Here is a 16,379-nt window from a genome sequence, read left to right as displayed (position 1 = left end):
GTGCCTTTTCTATTTAATTCCGATGCAATATCTGTGTTTCATCGTCAATACGAATGTCAGAGGGATACAGTAAACCTGAAGTGAGGCATCGGAATCTATAACTAGTGTCACAGGAATGGTTCCAAACATAGTCAGTAAGAAGAGTCAGTCTTCTTGGACTTAAGTCGGCACTGTGCCTTTTCTATTTAATTCCGATGCAATTTCTGTGTTTCATCGTCAATAAGAAGGTCCAAGGGATACAGTAAACCTGAAGTGAAGCATCGGAATCTATATCTAGTGTCACAGGAATGGTTCAAAACGTAGACAGTAAGAAGGGTCAGTCTTCTTGTTCTTAAGTCGGCATTGTGCCTTTTGTTTTTAATTCCGATGCAATATCTGTGTTTCACCGTCAATAAGAAGGTGCAAGGGATACAATAAACCTGAAGTGAAGCATCGGAATCTATAACTAGTGTCACAGGAATGGTTCAAAACATAGTCAGCAAGAGGAGTCAGTCTTCTTGCGCTTATGTCGGCATTGTTCCGTTTCAGTTTAATTCCAATGCAATTTCTGTGTTTCATCGTCAATAAGAAGGTCAGAGGGATACAGTAAACCTGAAGTGAAGCCTCGGAATCTATAACACGTGTCACAGGAATGGTTCAAAACAGTCAGTAAGAAGAGTCAGTCATCTTGTACTTAAATAGGAATTGTGCCTTTTATATTTAATTCCGAAACAATTTCTGCATTTCGTCGCCAATTAGATGGTCCAAAGGATACAGTAACCCCGAAGTGAAGCATCGGAATCAATAACTAATGTCGCAGGATTCGTTCAAAACATAGACAGTAGGAGGAGTCAGTCTTCTTGTACTTAAGTCGGCATTGTGCCTTTTGTATTTAATTTCGATGCAATTTTTGTGTTTCATCGTCATAAAGAAGTTCAGAGGGATACAGTAAACCTAAAGTGAAGCATTGGAATCTATAACTAGTGTCACAGGAATGGTTCGAAACATAATCAATAAGAAGAGCGAGTGTTATTGTACTTAAGTCGGCATTGTGCCTTTTCTATTTAATTCCGAAGCAATTTCTGTGTTTCATCGTCAATACGATGGTCCGAGGGATACAGTAAACCTGAAGTGAGGCATCGGAATATATAACTAGTGTCACATGAATGGTTCCAAACATAGTCAGTAAGAAGAATCAGTCTTCTTGTACTTAAGTCGTCATTGTGCCTTTTCTAATTAATTCCGATGCAATATCCGTGTTTTATCGTCAATACGACGGTCCAAGAGATACTGTAAACCTGAAGTGAAGCATCGTAATCTATAACTAGTGTCACAGGAATGGTTCAAAACATAGTCGGTACGAAGAGTCAGTCTTCTTGTACTTAAGTCGGCATTGTGCCTTTTGTATTTAATTCCGATGCAATTTCTGTGTTTCATCGTCAATAAGAAGGTCAGAGGGATACAGTAAAAATGAAGTTAAGCATCGGAATCTATAACTAGTGTCACAGGAATGGTTCTAAACATAGACAGTAAGAAGGGTCAGTCTTCTTGTACTTAAGTCGGCATTGTGCCTTTTCTATTTAATTCCGATGCAATATCTGGGTTTCATCGACAATAAGAAGGTGCAAGGGATACAGTAAACCTGAAGTGAAGCATCGGAATCTATAACCAGTGTCACAGGAACGGTTCAAAACATAGACAATAGGAAGAGTCAGTCTTCTTGTACTTAAGTCGGCATTGTGCATTTTCTATTTAATTCCGATGCAATTTCTGTGTTTCATCGTCAATAATGAGGTCCTAGGGATAGAGTAAACCTGAAGTGAAGCATCGGAATCTATAACTAATGTCACAGGAATCGTTCAAACATAGACAGTAGGAAGAAACAGTCCTCTTGTACTTAAGTCGGCATTGTGCCTTTTTATTTAGTTCCGATGCAATATCTGTGTTTCAACGTCAATAAGAAGGTCCAAGGGATACAGTAAACCTGAGTGAAGCATCGGAATCTATTACTAGTGTCTCAGGAATGGTTCCGAACATAGTCAGTAAGAAGAGTCAGTCTTCTTGTACTGAAGTCGTCATTGTGCCTTTTCTATTTAATTCCGATGCAATCTCAGTGTTTCATCGTCAATAAGAATGTCAGAGGGATACAGTAACCCTGAAGTGAAGCATCGGAATCTGTAACTAGCGTCACAGGAATGGTTCAAAACATAGGCAGAAAGAGGAGTCAGTCTTCTTGTACTAAAGTCGGCACTGTGCGTTTTGTATTTAATTCCGAAGCTATTTCTGCATTTTGTCGCCAATTAGAAGGTCCATAGGAAAAAGTAAACCTGAAGTGAAGCATCGGAATCAATAACTAATGTCACAGGAATGGTTCAAAACATAGGCAGTAAGAAGGGTCAGTCTTCTTGTACTTAAGTCGGCATTTTGCTTTTTGTATTTAATTCAAATGTAATATCTGTGTTTCATCGTCAATAAGAAGGCGCAAGGGATACAGTAAACCTGAAGTGAAGCATCGGAATCTATAACTAGTGTCACAGGAATGGTTCAAAACATAGACAGTAGGAAGATTCAGTCTTCTTGTACTTAAGTCGGCATTGTGCATTTTCTATTTAATTCCGATGCAATTTCTGTGTTTCATCGTCAATAAGAAGGTCCTAGGTATAGAGTAAACCTGAAGTGAAGCATCGGAATCTATAACTAATGTCACAGGAATCGTTCAAACATAGACAGTAGGAAGAAACAGTCCTCTTGTACTTAAGTCGGCATTGTGCATTTTGTATTTAGTTCCGATGCAATTTCTGTGTTTCATCGTCAATAAGAAGGTCCAAAGGATACAGTAAACCTGAAGTGAAGCATCGGAATCTATAACTAATGTCAGAGGAATCGTTCAAATCATAGACAGTTGGAAGAGTCAGTCTTCTAGTACTTAAGTCGGCATTGTGCCTTTTCTATTTAATTCCGATGCAATTTCAGTGTTTCATCGTCAATAAGAATGTCAGAGGAATACAGTAACCCTGAAGTGAAGCATCGGAATCTGTAACTAGCGTCACAGGAATGGTTCAAAACATAGGCAGAAAGAGGAGTCAGTCTTCTTGTACTAAAGTCGGCATTTTGCTTTTTGTATTTAATTCCGATGCAATATCTGTGTTTCATCGTCAATAAGAAGGCGCAAGGGATACAGTAAACCTGAAGTGAAGCATCGGAATCTATAACTAGTGTCACTGGAATGGTTCAAAACATAGTAAGTAAGAAGAGTCAGTCTTGTTGTACTTAAGTCGGCATTGTGCCTTTTGTATTTAGTTCCGATGCAATTTCTGTGTTTCATCGTCAATAAGAAGGTCCTAGGGATAGAGTAAACCTGAAGTGAAGCATCGGAATCTATAACTAGTGTCACTGGAATGGTTCAAAACATAGTAAGTAAGAAGAGTCAGTCTTGTTGTACTTAAGTCGGCATTGTGCCTTTTGTATTTAATTCCGATGCAATATCTGTGTTTCATCGTCAGAAAGAAGGTCAGAGGGATACAGTGAACCTGAAGTGAAGCATTGGAATCTATAACTAGTGTCACAGGAATGGTTGAAAACATAGACAGTAGGAAGTGTCAGTCTTCTTGTACTTAAGTCGGCATTGTGCCTTTTCTATTTAATTCAGATGCTATTTCTGTGTTTCATCGGCAATAAGAAGGTCCTAGGGATAGAGTAAACCTGAAGTGAAGCATCGGAATCTATAACTAATGTCACAGGAATCGTTCAAACATAGACAGTAGGAAGAGTCAGTCCTCTTGTACTTAAGTCGGCATTGTGCCTTTTGTATTTAGTTCCGATGCAATATCTGTGTTTCATCGTCAATAAGAAGGTCCAAAGGATACAGTAAACCTGAAGTGAAGCATCGGAATCTATAACTAACGACACAGGAATCGTTCAAAACATAGACAGTAGGAAGAGTCAGTCTTCTAGTACTTAAGTCGGCATTGTGCCTTTTCCATTTAATTCCGATGCAATTTCTATGTTTCATCGTCAATAAGAAGGTCCAAGGGATACAGTAAACCTGAGTGAAGCATCGGAATCTATTACTAGTGTCTCAGGAATGGTTCCGAACATAGACAGTAATAAGAGTTAGTCTTCTTGTACTTAAGTCGGCATTGTGCCTTTTCTATTTAATTCCGATGCAATTTCTGTGTTTCATCGGCAATAAGAAGGTCAGAGGGATACAGTAAACCTGAAGTGAAGCATCGGAATCTATAACAAGTGTCACAGGAATGGTTCAAAACAGTCAGTAAGAAGAGTCAGTCTTCTTATACTTAAGTCGGCACTGTGCCTTTTGAATTTAATTCCGAAGCTATTTCTGCATTTTGTCGCCAATTAGAAGGTTCAAAGGATAAAGTAAACCTGAAGTGAAGCATCGGAATCAATAACTAATGTCACAGGAATGGTTCAAAACATAGACAGTAAGAAGGGTCAGTCTTCTTGTACTTAAGTCGGCATTTTGCTTTTTGTATTTAATTCCGATGCAATATCTGTGTTTCATCGTCAATAAGAAGGCGCAAGGGATACAGTAACCCTGAAGTGAAACATCGGAATCTATAACTAGTGTCACTGGAATGGTTCAAAACATAGTAAGTAAGAAGAGTCAGTCTTGTTGTACTTAAGTCGGCATTGTGCCTTTTGTATTTAGTTCCGATGCAATTTCTGTGTTACATCGGCAATAAGAAGGTCCTAGGGATAGAGTAAACCTGAAGTGAAGCATCGGAATCTATAACTAATGTCACAGGAATCGTTCAAACATAGACAGTAGGAAGAGTCAGTCCTCTTGTACTTAAGTCGGCATTGTGCCTTTTGTATTTAGTCCCGATGCAATATCTGTGTTTCATCGTCAATAAGAAGGTCCAAAGGATACAGTAAACCTGAAGTGAAGCATCGGAATCTATGACTAATGTCACAGGAATCGTTCAAAACATCGACAGTAGGAAGAGTCAGTCTTCTAGTACTTAAGTCGGCATTGTGCATTTTGTATTTAATTCCGAAGCTATTTCTGCATTTCGTCGCCAAATAGAAGGTCAAAAGGATACAGTAAACCTGAGGTGAAGCATCGGAGTTAATAACTAATGTCACAGGAATCGTTCAAAACATAGACAGTAGGAAGAGTCAGTCTTCTTGTACTTAAGTCGGCATTGTGCCTTTTGTATTTAATTCCGATGCAATTTCTATGTTTCATCGTCAAAAAGAAGGTCAGAGGGATACAGTAAACCTGAAGTGAAGCATCGGAATCTGTAACTAGTGTCACAGGAATGGTTCAAATATAGGCAGTAGGAAAGTCAGCCTTCTTGTACTTAAGTCGGCATTGTGCCTTTTGTATTTAATTCCGATGCAATATCTGTGTTTCATCGTCAATAAGAAGGTCCAAGGGATGCAGTAAACCTGGAGTGAAGCATCGGAATCTGTAACTAGCGTCACAGGAATGGTTCAAAAAATAGTCAGTAAGAAGAGTCAGTCTTCTTGTACTGAAGTCGGCATTGTGCCTTTACTATTTAAATCCGATGCAATTTCTGTGTTTCATCGTCAATAAGAACGTCCAAGGAATACAGTAAACCTGAAGTGAGTCATCGGAATCTATAACTAGTGTCACTTGAAAGGTTCAAAACATAGACAGTAAGAAGAGTCAGTCTTCTTGTACTTAAGTCGGCATTGTGCCTTTTCTATTTAATTCCGATGCAATTTCAGTATTTCATCGTCAATAAGAATGTCAGAGGGATACAGTAACCCTGAAGTGAAGCATCGGAATCTGTAACTAGCATCACAGGAATGGTTCAAACATAGACAGAAAGAGGAGTCAGTATCCTTGTACGTAAGTCGGCATTGTGCCTTTTCCATTTAATTACGATGCAATTTCTGTGTTTCATCGACAATAAGAAGGTCAGAGGGATACAGTAATCCTGAAGTGAAGCATCGGAATCTATAACTAGTGTCACAGGAAAGGTTCAAAACAGTCAGTAAGAAGAGTCAATCTTCTTGTACTTAAGTCGGCATTGTGTCTTTTGTATTTAATTCCGATGGAATTTCTGTGTTTCATCGTCAATAGGAAGGTCAGAGGGATACAGTAAAAATGAAGTGAAGCATCGGAATCTATAACTAGTGCCACAGGAATGGTTCTAAATATAGACAGTAAGAAGGGTCAGTCTTCTTGTACTTAAGTCGGCATTGTGCCTTCTCTATTTAATTCCGATGCAATATCTGGGTTTCATCGTCAATAAGAAGGTCCTAGGGATAGAGTAAACCTGAACTGAAGCATCGGAATCTATAACTAATGTCACAGGAATCGTTCAAACATAGACAGTAGGAAGAAACAGTCCTCTTGTACTTAAGTCGGCATTGTGCATTTTGTATTTAGTTCCGATGCAATTTCTGTGTTTCATCGTCAATAAGAAGGTCCAAAGGATACAGTAAACCTGAAGTGAAGCATCGGAATCTATTACTAATGTCACAGGAATCGTTCAAATCATAGACAGTAGGAAGAGTCAGTCTTCTAGTACTTAAGGCGGCATTGTGCCTTTTGTATTTAATTCCGATGCAATTTCAGTGTTTCACCGTCAATAAGAATGTCAGAGGGATACAGTAACCCTGAAGTGAAGCATCGGAATCTGTAACTGGCGTCACAGGAATGGTTCGAAACATAGACAGAAAGAGGAGTCAGTCTTCTTGTACTAAAGTCGGCATTGTGCCTTTTCCATTTAATTCCGATGCAATTTCTATGTTTCATCGTCAATAAGAAGGTCCAAGGGATACAGTAAACCTGAGTGAAGCATCGGAATCTATTACTAGTGTCACAGGAATGGTTCCGAACATAGACAGTAATAAGAGTTAGTCTTCTTGTACTTAAGTCGCCATTGTGCCTTTTCTATTTGATTCCGATGCAATATCTGTGATTCATCGGCAATAAGAAGGTCAGAGGGATACAATAAAACCTGAAGTGAAGCATCGGAATCTATAACTAGTGTCACAGGAATGGTTCAAAACATAGTCAGTAAGAAGAGTCAGTCTTCTTGTACTTAAGTCGGCATTGTGCCTTTTCTATTTAATTCCGATGCAATATCTGCGTTTCATCGCCAATAAGAAGGTCAGAGGGATACAGTAAACCTGAAGTGAGGCATCGGAAACTATAACTAGTGTCACTGGAATGGTTCCAAACATAGTCAGTAAGAAGAGTCAGTCTTCTTGTACTTAAGTCGGCATTGTGCCTTATCTATTTAATTCCGATGCAATTTCTGTATTTCGTCGCCAATAAGAAAGTCCAAAGGATAAAGTAAACCTGAAGTGAAGCATCGGAATCAATAACTAATGTCACAGGAATGGTTCAAAACATAGACAGTAAGAAGGGTCAGTCTTCTTGTACTGAAGTCGGCATTTTGCTTTTTGTATTTATTTCCGATGCAATATCTGTGTTTCATCGTCAATAAGAAGGCGCAAGGGATACAGTAAACCTGAAGTGAATCATCGTAATCTATTACTAGTGTCACAGGAATGGTTCAAAACATAGTCAGTACGAAGAGTTAGTCTTCTTGTACCTAAGTCAGCATTGTGTATTTTGTATTTAATTCCGATGCACTTTCTGTATTTCATCGTCAAAAAGAAGGTCAGATGGATACAGTAAACCTGAAGTGAAGCATCGGAATCTATAACAAGTGTCACGGGAATGGTTCAAAACAGTCAGTAAGAAGAGTCAGTCTTCTTGTACTTAAGTCGGCATTGTGCCTTTTGTATTTAATTCCGAAGCTATTTCTGCATTTTGTCGCCAATTAGAAGGTCCAAAGGATAAAGTAAACCTGAAGTGAAGCATCGGAATCAATAACTATTATCACAGGAACGGTTCAAAACATAGACAGTAAGAAGGGTCAGTCTTCTTGTACTGAAGTCGGCATTTTGCTTTTTGTATTTAATTCCGATGCAATATCTGTGTTTCATCTTCAATAAGAAGGCGCAAGGGATACAGTAACCTGAAGTGAAGCATCGGAATCTATAACTAGTGTCACATGAATGGTTCTGAACATAGACAGTACGAATGGTCAGTCTTCTTGTACTTAAGTCGGCATTGTGCCTTTTCTATTTAATTCCAATGCAATTTCTGTATTTCGTCGCCAATAAGAAAGTCCAAAAGATATAGTAAACCTGAAGTGAAGCATCGGAATCAATAACTAATGTCACAGGAATCGTTCAAACATAGACAGTAAGAAGAGTCAGTCTTCTTGTACTTACGTCGGCAATGTGCCTTTTCTATTTAATTCCAATGCAATATCTGTATTTCGTCGCCAATAAGAAAGTCCAAAGGATATAGTAAACCTGAAGTGAAGCATCGGAATCTATAACTAACGTCACAGGAGTCGTTCAAACATAGACAGTAGGAAGAGTCAGTCTTCTTGTACTTAAGTCGGCATTGTGCCTTTTGTATTTAATTCCGATGCAATATCTGTGTTTCACCGTCAATGCGAAGGTGCAAGGGATACAGTAAACCTGAAGCGAAGCATCGGAATCTATAACTAGTGTCACAGGAATTTTTCAAAACATAGTCAGTAAGAAGAGTCAGTCTTCTTGTGCTTAAGTCGGCATTGTTCCTTTTCTATTTAATTCCAATGCAATATCTGTGCTTCATCGTCAATAAGAAGGTCAGAGGGATATAGTAAACCTGAAGGGAAGCCTCGGAATCTATAACACGTGTCACAGGAATGGTTTAAAACAGTCAGTAAGAAGAGTCAGTCATCTTGTACTTAAGTCGGCATTGTGCCTTTTATATTTAATTCCGAAACAATTTCTGCATTTCGTCGCCAATTAGAAGGTCCAAAGGATACAGTAACCCCGAAGTGAAACATCGGAATCAATAACTAATGTCACAGGATTCGTTCAAAACATAGACAGTAGGAAGAGTCAGTCTTCTTGTACCTAAGTCGGCATTGTGCCTTTTGTATTTAATTCCGATGCAATTTCTGTGTTTCATCGTCAAAAAGAAGTTCAGAGGGATACAGTAAACCTAAAGTGAAGCATCGGAATCTATAACTAGTGTCACAGGAATGGTTCAAAACATAATCAGTAAGAAGAGTGAGTCTTATTGTACTTAAGTCGGCATTGTGCCTTTTCTATTTAATTCCGATGCAATTTCTGTGTTTCATCGACAATAAGAAGGTCAGAGGGATAATATAAACCTGAAGTGAGGCATCGGAATATATAACTAGTGTCACAGGAATGGTTCCAAACATAGTCAGTAACAAGAATCAGTCTTCTTGTACTTAAGTCGGCATTGTGCCTTTTCTATTTAATTCCGATGCAATTTCTGTGTTTTATCGTCAATACGACGGTCCAAGAGATACTGTAAACCTGAAGTGAATCATCGTAATCTATAACTAGTGTCACAGGAATGGTTCAAGACATAGTCAGTACGAAGGGTCAGTCTTCTTGTACTTAAGTCGGCATTGTGCCTTTTGTATTTAATTCCGATGCAATTTATGTGTTTCATCGTCAATTAGAAGGTCAGAGGGATACAGTAAACCTGAAGTGAAGCATCGGAATCTATAACTAGTGTCACAGGAGTGGTTCTAAACATAGACAGTAAGAATGGTCAGTCTTCTTGTACTTAAGTCGGCATTGTGCCTTTTGTATTTAATTCCGATGCAATATCTGTGTTTCATCGTCAATAAGAAGGTGCAAGGGATACAGTAAACCTGAAGTGAAGCATCGGAATCTATAACCAGTGTCACAGGAATGGTTCTAACGTAGACAGTAAGAAGGGTCAGTCTTCTTGTACTTAAGTCGGCATTGAGCCTTTTCTATTTAATTCCGATGCAATATCTGTGTTTCATCGTCAATAAGAAGGTGCAAGGGATACAGTAAACCTGAAGTGAAGCATCGGAATCTATAACTAGTGTCACAGGAATGGTTCAAAACATAGACAGTAGGAAGAGTCAGTCTTCTTGTACTTAAGTCGGCATTGTGCCTTTTCTATTTAATTCCGATGCAATTTCTGTGTTTCATCGTCAATAAGAAGGACCTAGGGATAGAGTAAACCTGAAGTGAAGCATCGGAATCTATAACTAATGTCACAGGAATCGTTCAAACATAGACAGTAGGTAGAAACAGTCCTCTTGTACTTAAGTCGGCATTGTGCAATTTGTATTTAGTTCCGATGCAATTTCTGTGTTTCATCGTCAATAAGAAGGTCCAAAGGATACAGTAAACCTGAAGTGAAGCATCGGAATCTATAACTAATGTCACAGGAATCGTTCAAAGCATAGACAGTAGGAAGAGTCAGTCTTCTAGTACTTAAGTCGGCATTGTGCCTTTTGTATTTAATTCCGATGCAATTTCTGTGTTTCATCGTCAAAAAGAAGGTCAGAGGGATACAGTAAACCTGAAGTGAAGCCTCGGAATCTATAACTAGTGTCACAGGAATGGTTCAAAACATAGACACTAGGAAGAGTCAGTCTTCTTGTACTTAAGTCGGCATTGTGCCTTTTCTATTTAATTCCGATGCAATTTCAGTGTTTCATCGTCAATAAGAATGTCAGAGGGATACAGTAACCCTAAAGTGAAGCATCGGAATCTGTAACTAGCGTCACAGGAATGGTTCAAAACATAGACAGAAAGAGGAGTCAGTCTTCTTGTACTAAAGTCGGCATTGTGCCTTTTGTATTTCATTCCGAAGCTATTTCTGCATTTTGTCGCCAATTAGAAGGTCCAAAGGATAAGGTAATCCTGAAGTGAAGCATCGGAATCAATAACTAATGTCAGAGGAATGGTTCAAAACATAGACAGTAAGAAGGGTCAGTCTTCTTGTACTTAAGTCGGCATTGTGCCTTTTGTATTTAATTCCGATGCAATATCTGTGTTTCACTGTCAATACGAAGGTGCAAGGGATACAGTAAACCTGAAGTGAAGCATCGGAATCTATAACTAGTGCCACAGGAATGGTTCAAAACATAGTCAGTAAGAAGAGTGAGTCTTCTTGTACTTAAGTCGGCATTGTGCCTTTTCTATTTAATTCCGATGCAATTTCTGTGTTTCATCGTCAATAAGAAGGTCAGAGGGATACAGTAAACCTGATGTGAGGCATCGGAATCTGTAACTAGTGTCACAGGAATGGTTCCAAACTTCGTCAGTAAGAAGAATCAGTCTTCTTGTACTTAAGTCGGCATTTTGATTTTTCTATTTAATTCCGATGCAATTTCTGTGTTTCATCGTCAATACGACGGTCCAAGAGATACTGTTAAACCCGAAGTGAATCATCGTAATCTATAACTAGTGTCACAGGAATGTTTCAAAACATAGTCAGTACGAAGAGTCAGCCTTCTTGTACTTAAGTCGGCATTGTGCCTTTTGTATTTAATTCCGATGCAATATCTGTGTTTCATCGTCAATAAGAAGGTCCAAGGGATACAGTAAACCTGATGTGAAGCATCGGAATCTGTAACTAGCGTCACAGGAATGGTTCAAAATATAGTCAGTAAGAAGAGTCACTCTTCTTGTACATAAGTCGGCATTGTGCCTTTACTATTTAATTCCGATGCAATTTCTGTGTTTCATCGTCAATAAGAACGTCCAAGGGATACAGTGAACCTGAAGTGAGGCATCGGAATCTATAACTAGTGTCACAGGAAAGGTTCAAAACATAGACAGTAAGAAGAGTCAGTCTTCTTGTACTTAAGTCGGCATTGTGCCTTTTCTATTTAATTCCGATGCAATTTCAGTATTTCATCGTCTATAAGAATGTCAGAGGGATACAGTAACCCTGAAGTGAAACATCGGAATCTGTAACTAGCGTCAAAGGAATGGTTCAAACATAGACAGAAAGAGGAGTCAGTCTTCTTGTACTTAAGTCGGCATTGTGCCTTTTCCATTTAATTCCGATGCAATTTCTGTGTTTCATCGTCAATAAGAAGGTCAGAGGGATACAGTAATCCTGAAGTGAAGCATCGGAATCTATAACTGGTGTCACAGGAAAGGTTCAAAACAGTCAGTAAGAAGAGTCAATCTTCTTGTACTTAAGTCGGCATTGTGCCTTTTGTATTTAATTCCGAAGCATTTTCTGTGTTTCATCGTCAATAAGAAGGTCCAAGGGATACAGTAAACATGAAGTGAAGCATCGGAAACTATAACTAGTGTCACAGGAAAGGTTCAAAACATAGACAGTAAGAAGAGTCAGTCTTCTTGTACTTACGTCGGCAATGTGCCTTTTCTATTTAATTCCAATGCAATTTATGTATTTCGTCGCCAATAAGAAAGTCCAAAGGATATAGTAAACCTGAAGTGAAGCATCGGAATCTATAACTAATGTCACAGGAGTCGTTCAAACACAGACAGTAGGAAGAGTCAGTCTTCTTGTACATAAGTCGGCATTGTGCCTTTTGTATTTAGTTCCGATGCAATTTCTGTGTTTCATCGTCAATAAGAAGGTCCTAGGGATACAGTAAACCTGAAGTGAAGCATCGGAATCTATAACTAGTGTCACAGGAATGGTTCAAAACATATTCAGTAAGAACAGTCAGTCTTCTTGTACTTAAGTCGGCATTGTACCTTTTGTATTTAATTCCGATGCAATTTCTGTGTTTCATCGTCGAATAGAAGGTGAGAGGGATACAGTAAACCTGAAGTGAAGCATCGGAATCTATAACTAGTGTCACAGGAATGGTTCTAAAACATAGACAGTAAGAAGGGTCAGTCTTCTTGTACTTAAGTCGGCATTGTGCCTTTTGTATTTAATTCCGATGCAATATCTGTGTTTCATCGTCAATAAGAAGGTGCAAGGGATACAGTAAACCTGAAGTGAAGCATCGGAATCTATAACTAGTGTCACAGGAATGGTTCAAAACATAGACAGTAGGAAGAGTCAGTGTTCTTGTACTTAAGTCGGCATTGTGCCTTTTCTATTTAATTCCGATGCAATTTCTGTGTTTCATCGTCAATAAGAAGGTCCTAGGGATAGAGTAAACCTGAAGTGAAGCATCGGAATCTATAACTAATGTCACAGGAATCGTTCAAACATAGACAGTAGGAAGAAACAGTCCTCTTGTACTTAAGTCGGCATTGTGCATTTTATATTTAATTCCGAAACAATTTCTGCATTTCGTCGCCAATTAGACGGTCCGAAGGATACAGTAACCCCAAAGTGAAGCATCGGAATCAATAACTAATGTCACAGGATTCGTTCAAAACATAGACAGTAGGAAGAGTCAGTCTTCTTGTACTTAAGTCGGCATTGTGCCTTTTGTATTTAATTCCGATGCAATTTCTGTGTTTCATCGTCAAAAAGAAGTTCAGAGGGATACAGTAAACCTAAAGTGAAGCATCGGAATCTATAACTAGTGTCACAGGAATGGATCAAAACATAATCAGTAAGAAGAGTGAGTCTTATTGTACTTAAGTCGGCATTGTGCCTTTTCTATTTAATTCCGATGCAATTTCTGTGTTCTATCGTCAATACGACGGTCCAAGAGATACTGTAAACATGAAGTGAATCATCGTAATCTATAACTAGAGTCACAGGAATGGTTCAAAACATAGTCAGTACGAAGAGTCAGTCTTCTTGTACTTAAGGCGGCATTGTGCCTTTTGTATTTAGTTCCGATGCAATTTCTGTGTTTCATCGTCAATAAGAAGGTCCTAGGGATACAGTAAACCTGAAGTGAAGCATCGGAATCTATAACTAGTGTCACAGGAATGGTTCAAAACATATTCAGTAAGAACAGTCAGTCTTCTTGTACTTAAGTCGGCATTGTACCTTTTGTATTTAATTCCGATGCAATTTCTGTGTTTCATCGTCGAATAGAAGGTGAGAGGGATACAGTAAACCTGAAGTGAAGCATCGGAATCTATAACTAGTGTCACAGGAATGGTTCTAAAACATAGACAGTAAGAAGGGTCAGTCTTCTTGTACTTAAGTCGGCATTGTGCCTTTTGTATTTAATTCCGATGCAATATCTGTGTTTCATCGTCAATAAGAAGGTGCAAGGGATACAGTAAACCTGAAGTGAAGCATCGGAATCTATAACTAGTGTCACAGGAATGGTTCAAAACATAGACAGTAGGAAGAGTCAGTGTTCTTGTACTTAAGTCGGCATTGTGCCTTTTCTATTTAATTCCGATGCAATTTCTGTGTTTCATCGTCAATAAGAAGGTCCTAGGGATAGAGTAAACCTGAAGTGAAGCATCGGAATCTATAACTAATGTCACAGGAATCGTTCAAACATAGACAGTAGGAAGAAACAGTCCTCTTGTACTTAAGTCGGCATTGTGCATTTTATATTTAATTCCGAAACAATTTCTGCATTTCGTCGCCAATTAGACGGTCCGAAGGATACAGTAACCCCAAAGTGAAGCATCGGAATCAATAACTAATGTCACAGGATTCGTTCAAAACATAGACAGTAGGAAGAGTCAGTCTTCTTGTACTTAAGTCGGCATTGTGCCTTTTGTATTTAATTCCGATGCAATTTCTGTGTTTCATCGTCAAAAAGAAGTTCAGAGGGATACAGTAAACCTAAAGTGAAGCATCGGAATCTATAACTAGTGTCACAGGAATGGATCAAAACATAATCAGTAAGAAGAGTGAGTCTTATTGTACTTAAGTCGGCATTGTGCCTTTTCTATTTAATTCCGATGCAATTTCTGTGTTCTATCGTCAATACGACGGTCCAAGAGATACTGTAAACATGAAGTGAATCATCGTAATCTATAACTAGAGTCACAGGAATGGTTCAAAACATAGTCAGTACGAAGAGTCAGTCTTCTTGTACTTAAGGCGGCATTGTGCCTTTTGTATTTAATTCCGATGCATTTTCTGTGTTTCATCGTCAATAAGAAGGTCAGAGGGATACAGTAAACCTGAAGTGAAGCATCGGAATCTATAACTAGTGTCACAGGAATGGTTCTAAACATAGACAGTAAGAAGGGCCAGTCTTCTTGTACTTAAGTCGGCATTGTGCCTTTTGTATTTAATTCCGATGCAATATCTGTGTTTCATCGTCAATAAGAAGGTGCAAGGGATACAGTAAACCTGAAGTGAAGCATCGGAATCTATAACTAATGTCACAGGAATGGTTCAAAACATAGGCAGTAGGAAGAGTCAGTCTTCTTGTACTTAAGTCGGCATTGTGCCTTTTCTATTTAATTCCGATGCAATTTCTGTGTTTCATCGTCAATAAGAAGGTCTTAGGGATAGAGTAAACCTGAAGTGAAGCATCGGAATCTATAACTAATGTCACAGGAATCGTTCAAACATAGGCAGTAGGAAGAAACAGTCCTCTTGTACTTAAGTTGGCATTGTGCATTTTGTATTTAGTTCCGATGCAATTTCTGTGTTTCATCGTCAATAAGAAGGTCCAAAGGATACAGTAATCCTGAAGTGAAGCATCGGAATCTATAACTAATGTCACAGGAATCGTTCAAAACATAGACAGTAGGAAGAGTCAGTCTTCTAGTACTTAAGTCGGCATTGTGCCTTTTGTATTTAATTCCGATGCGATTTCTGTGTTTCATCGTCAATAAGAAGGTCCAAAGGATACAGTAATCCTGAAGTGAAGCATCGGAATCTATAACTAATGTCACAGGAATGGTTCAAAACATAGACAGAAAGAGGAGTCAGTCTTCTTGTACTTAAGTCGGCATTGTGCCTTTTCCATTTACTTCCGATGCAATTTCTATGTTTCATCGTCAATAAGAAGGTCCAAGGGATACAGTAAACCTGAGTGAAGCATCGGAATCTACACTCCTGGAAATGGAAAAAAGAACACATTGACACCGGTGTGTCAGACCCACCATACTTGCTCCGGACACTGCGAGAGGGCTGTACAAGCAATGATCACACGCACGGCAGAGCGGACGCACCAGGAACCGCGGTGTTGGCCGTCGAATGGCGCTAGATCCGCAGCATTTTTGCACCGCCGCCGTCAGTGTCAGCCAGTTTGCCGTGGCATACGGAGCTCCATCGCAGTCTTTCACACTGGTAGCATGCCGTGACAGCTTGGACGTGAACCGTATGTGCGGTTGACGGACTTTGAGCGAGGGCTTATAGTGGGCATGCGGGAGGCCGGGTGGACGTACCGCCGAATTGCTCAACACGTGGGGCGTGAGGTCTCCACAGTACATCGATGTTGTCGCCAGTGGTCGGCGGAAGGTGCACGTGCCCGTCGACCTGGGACCGGACCTCAGCGACGCACGGATGCACGCCAAGACCGTAGGATCCTACGCAGTGCCGTATGGGACCGCACCGCCACTTCCCAGCAAATTAGGGACACTGTTGCTCCTGGGGTATCGGCGAGGACCATTCGCAACCGCCTCCATGAAGCTGGGCTACGGTCCCGCACACCGTTAGGCTGTCTTCCGCTCACGCCTCAATATCGTGCAGCCCGCCTCCATTGGTGTCG

The sequence above is a fragment of the Schistocerca serialis genome, chromosome 6 (genome assembly GCF_023864345.2).
Source record: "Schistocerca serialis cubense isolate TAMUIC-IGC-003099 chromosome 6, iqSchSeri2.2, whole genome shotgun sequence".
Taxonomy (NCBI): domain Eukaryota; kingdom Metazoa; phylum Arthropoda; class Insecta; order Orthoptera; family Acrididae; genus Schistocerca; species Schistocerca serialis.
The sequence above is the reverse complement of the archived record's forward strand: the minus strand, read 5'-3'. Positions refer to the sequence as shown.